The sequence below is a fragment of the Cornus florida genome, unplaced genomic scaffold (assembly GCF_030987335.1).
Source record: "Cornus florida cultivar Cherokee Brave unplaced genomic scaffold, ASM3098733v1 CherokeeBrave_3.0.0_Hap2_Chr07, whole genome shotgun sequence".
Classification (NCBI taxonomy): Eukaryota; Viridiplantae; Streptophyta; class Magnoliopsida; order Cornales; family Cornaceae; genus Cornus; species Cornus florida.
The window spans coordinates 21,282,742-21,288,235 of record NW_026775577.1 but is presented as its reverse complement, the minus strand read 5'-3'; the positions used below and the strand labels follow the sequence as shown (position 1 = coordinate 21,288,235).

The 5,494-nt window shown below is 33.5% G+C and overlaps 1 long non-coding RNA gene across 1 annotated transcript; it reads left to right on the top strand.

The window, feature by feature from the left end:
- The first annotated feature begins 2,146 nt into the window (after positions 1-2,146).
- LOC132266762 (uncharacterized) lies at positions 2,147-5,142 on the top strand. Its single transcript, XR_009468710.1, has 3 exons — positions 2,147-2,234; positions 2,906-3,891; positions 4,694-5,142. It is a non-coding gene; the product is annotated as an uncharacterized LOC132266762 (long non-coding RNA).
- Positions 5,143-5,494: the final 352 nt, after the last annotated feature.

Genomic DNA, 5,494 nt, shown 5'->3' with positions numbered 1-5,494 from the left:
CACTTTACCTTCCAAATTAATGGTTCCATGTGAAATTCAAGACATTTCACTTAGACGCCCTCAAATTCTTTTTTTTTTTTGATCGAGCTAATTTCATTGTTAGGTCGCACAAGAGTCCACGATCATAAGTCCCAATTCTTGATTTTTCAAATTTCTATCTTCCTATTATTAATGTATCAAATTGATGATGATTATGATGAAATTCAAGTCATTTTTATATAAAAATATCTTTAATTTTTTTTCAACTAGGTTAAATGTACGCAACCTTTACCTCAACATGAAAAGACTTCTTTTTAATTTTGAACTCCTGACCTCCAAATCACAATAGAGCAACTTTAACAATTATATCATCAAAGTATCAAATTGATTTTATCTCAAATACCTTAAACTTCCCTACAAGTAGGCTACTTTTACCATGCAATCTTAAAATAAACTCTTGAGATCATCTGATTGTGGTGAATCATCAAAAAAAAAAGCTTTTAAAGGGTCCAAATTTGATCAAAATTTAATTTTATCACTTAATAAAAATGCAAAAATATAGATTAATATCTGCAAAGAAACTTGTATTAGGCGCAACAAAAAAGAAAAAGGAAATAAATAATTAAGAAGGGTGCAAAAATGGTACACCTTGAGGTGTGTGACACAATGGATTATGAAATTTTATTTTATTTTATTTTTTTTTTTGACACAATGGATTTTTTTTACTTTATAATGTTCACATATATATTCATTTATTCGAAAATTTCGACCCAAATCTTTTTATGATGAACTGAATTGTTAAATTTCAAGAAAAGACAGAAGCTTTTGAAATTGTAAAATGTTTATTTTACTCTTATAATGTTTTCGGTGTACATACTCGAAAGTAGGGCATTTAATCTAATTGTAAGGGGGAGGGGTTTGAACCCCCCAATGTGAAAAGAAAGAAAAAGTGTTAGCGGGGTGAATCTGTGACTTTCTTGCTAAGTTAAAAATAAAAGATAATAATAATAATAATAATAATTAAAAAAAAAAAAGTTAAAGGAAATTTTCGAATTCCATTTTTAATCCTAAATTTTTGTCATTCTTGGCACGAATTACACACCCACTTGAGAAAAAACAGAAAAATAAATAGGTTAAAAGGATAATTTTTTAACTCCAAATTCTTTTTCTTTCTTGACACAAAACACATTTATACACCCACTTAATCTTAATTATTAAATTTCAAGAAAGAAGGGATAAAAATAAAAATAAAAATAATTAGAGTGAGAAAAAAAGACACGTGCGTGAGTGAAAAACATACGTGCGTGAGTGAGTGTATTTAAAAAAAGATAAATGATATTGCATAGAGGAAATTGAGATTATTTTCTTGCTTGACACAAACTTTAGAACCTGTTTAGGATTGTTTCTCTCCTATTAGAAAGCACTTTTACTTTGAAAAATTGCTGTGAGATGTGTTTGGTGACAAAAATAAATGTGGTTAGATAGTAGAAATTTCATAAAAAAAAGTGTGTTTACTTGAAGCTACAAATCGTAGCTTTTAAAATTGTGTTTTAAGTATACATAGATTTTTTATGATAAATATATTGTTTTAGACAATTTAATCCCTCTTTACTTTTTATAAATACAATTTTGTTCCTAGTGTTAAAAGAATATACAAATATTATGCAAACCAAATTGTGTTGTCGGATCTATTGTTGTTATCATACCTTTCCCTTTAAGAAACCTATATATTAGAAATCCAATATCTCCTTCCTTTTAAGGGAAAAATTTTGGATTTCACTCTTAGATTAACTTTATTTAAAACTAAACTCACATAAAACTACAATTAGTATATTCATGAAAAAAATCAAGCTATAATTAGTAAAATTAAATTTTGATCTTGAATCTTATACAATTTAAATACGAGTGTTGATGTGCTAAGTGAGAATTTATATTATATAGAACTAAAACAAAATATACATTTTTAGCAATTTTATCGCAGTTCTACCACTAAAAGTGCTTTTATGATTTTAACGGCAATCTCAAACAAACACTTAATTATCCATTCTTGAGAAATTTTTCACTACACCAACCAAACAATATGAATTGTTAACCCTTCCCTTCCCTTTCCCTTTCCCTTTCCCTTTCCGTTTCCTGTAGTAATTAGTTGTCCTTTCTTTTCTTTCCCATTTACCAAACATACTAGCTAAATAGGGCATTGCCTCAAACCCTTCTTTCGCGAGTTTCGTCTCTCAATCGCAAAGGAGAATAGCCAGGTACTCTTCTTCTTCTTCGTCTTCTGTGAAGTCTCATTTGTCTTCTTCTCTTTTCATCCTTCTTCGTTGAACTCTCGTCTTCTCTACATTCCTTTATTTTTTATTTTTGTAAATATATATATCTATATATATATATATATAGGAGTGTACGCGCTTGTGCTTGACTTCTTAATATAGGTTCTGCAGAGGAAATAATGATAGTAATTGTATTCATATACTTCTTGTCTGAAGAACCACAATCCTGATAATTAATTTAATTCTAATAATCTATTTTTTGGTAATTCCTGATGTGTTGAAATTGCGTTTCTCCATCAATTTCTTTGTTGCTGCAGATTTAATTTCTTTCTAGCTAAAACTGTGTGGTTGGGCTGGTTGAATTTATGATTTTATAGTCCCTTTAGAGTCTGTCAACTAGTTAATGGTCAGATTGCTTTAATGGACCAAGAGAAATTAAGCTTGATATATTTATATGGAAATGTATTCTGTACACACCATATATATATATGTATGGGTATATATGTGCTAGTGTAATCAATATATCTATTATTCGCTTTTCATTGAAGAGAGTGAATAACTCTTAACGGTTGCTAGTAATTTTGAATCAATCAACCAAGTTTACTATATTGTTTTCCACTGAGTTGGATTTTTCTGCGTGGAAAACAATCATACAGATGGCGCTGCCGGGCAGTTTTGGGAGCAGCAACTGGCGAAGCACTGAAAGTTGCTAAGAATTTTGCAGAGAGAGCGATCAACTTCGATGAGAAACTCCAAGGAGTCCAATCCCGAGTGAGTGCTGTTAGAGAAATTTTTTGGACGGGGAATCGAATCCTCAAAATCTGAAACTGTTTCAGACCTATCTGCAAGCTCTGCAGATTAGGGATGACAAGAAGATGTTAGCGAAATTGGATGAAATTGGCAAAGGATTCGAACCAGTTTTTGGTCTGAATACGAGGGTTCCCGTGCATTCAGAACTTCTGCGACCCCACAGTCGTATTCAGATCACAAACTGGTTCGAATGCTATACCAATTTCCTCCAATTTCGCAAAAATCTTATTGTTATCCCTAATCTGCAGAGCTTGCACATAGGTCTGAAACAGTTTCACCTGGGAATCCTTCATTTTTTTCACCTTCTTCGAATTGGAAGCCTTCTCAAACATATTCCAACCCGGGGCTTCAGAGCACTTGCGAATAAGCTCATCCGCCTCTTCCAATTGATCGATCAACATTTTGGTTTCCTTACTCGGAGGGTTCAATTCCCCATCCAAAACCTCAATCTCACGGTTCTCTAACAGCATTCACTCGAGATTGCACTCCTTATCCAGCAATTCAATTGTTTCAAGAGGTGTTCCCCCTTGAAGAAGCGTATCCAATTGGAAGAATGGCTTGTCACCTGCTTTCAGATCGATGTGCAATCTACGTTGACAAGAGCTAGCATGGTTACTGACCTGAAACTGAATGAAATAGATGAAATGATTGGAAGAATGTCCGAGTGTAACTCCGATAGTTCGGAATTTTCTAGTTGGATTAGATATGCCTCTTCAAGAATTGAAGATGAAGTTGCTAAACAATGATGAACAGGTGATCGTGCTTTCGGCTCCTGGAGGATGTGGGAAGACTAGGTTGGCAAAAAGGCTCTGTCATGATGTCAAAATTAAAGGTATTGATATAGAAATTATCTTTTCTTCTTCGCTTAATTTACAGATAGGGAAATGCATTGATGTGCCCTGTATATCAAGTTGAATCATGGTAATGCCTAAATTCAGCTAAAGGCCTTTTAAATTTTGTGTCATAACTGATGATCATTTCTTTTGGAAGTTTGGTAGTGTAATTCAGTGGTTGCATAGAGTTATGCAATGGAAAAATTCGGTTCCAGTTCTAAAAATTTAAAAACTGTTGATTACAGTTCTGTTCTCGGTTTGGAATCCAAAAATGAACAAACTAAATCGAACCACTAGTAATAAATATGTGTGTGTATATATGGATATATATATTTTTCCAAACCTTAGAAAACTATCAACCAAATGCATTTGTGGAATTATGTTCTATTTTTCAGTTCTACTCTCAAAGAAATGAAGTAAGTAGACCCATAGTTTCTGCTAGAACATTCCGAACTCCTAACCCATTTGAAAATGCCCTGCTTGGACAGGAAAATGCCCTGCTTGACCAAAATGATCCTTTCAATTTAGAAGTTTGAATGTTTAGCATTTAATTGAACAAGTAGTGCTTCCGTTTACTTATCTGCGATATATTCTGCATGTTCCATTTAGTTGAAGCTCAATTAGTGTTTTTATTTATATACTTGTCTGCAATTCTGGCGATATTTTGTTTTCTTTGCAAGAAAATGCGACTGATTTAATTTGCCTCATTAAATTGCAGATGTACTTGTCTGCAATTCTGCAATATTTTTGCTTTCTTTGCAAGAAACTGTGACTGATTTAAATTGCCTCGTCAAATTGCAGATGGTGAGTGGCTGCAGGGGAGTCCTGATGGCCCTTGCAGTACTTGGTGAATCACTGCAAGGACAACCTGAGGTGATACGGAGATATGCACTGAAGCAAGGATACCAAACTAGCGTAGATGCCTCGGGGTGAAATGGCATTTCTTGAAGATCAGAGGATCCCAGCCACCACTCTTTGATCACTAGCATTAGCGATTGAAATTTGAAATGGCATTTCTGTAAGCGGTTCATGTTTGCAGTATAAACCCAACTACCCAAGTATCAGATAGCAACAATAAGTCTATAACCAATATTCTCTAACCAAGTCCTTGTAGAAACAAGGTTATAGTCCCCCATGTTTGAATCTAGTTGTATCTAATGTAGGTATGTCAATTTAAGGTGCTTATGTTCTTGGTTACAAATTGAGATAGATCTTGTTGTCTATGATATAGATATGTCAATTTTTGTTTGTCTATGTTCTTGGTAGCAAATTGAGCCATATGGTGGAGTGTTTCAAGTCCGTTTTAAACTGTGTAGGGTGGGTACTTGGCCAAGCAGGCTATTTCATTGCTTTACAGACAATGTTGTGTCGAGAAAGTATACAATACTTTGGGGTACCGAGAATATAGTATCCTGGCGGAGCAGGTTAATTTGTTGCTTCCTAACATCAAGTGGGGTTGTCCTTCTCTCTTCCCAACTGAACTGATGTCTCAAGAATTCAAAATCCTAATTTCTCAGTACTCCAAAATTTTATCTACCCTTTCTCAAAATTATAGAATTGTGACTTTTGTTTTGAAAACCCTAATTTACAGAATCGTGGCCA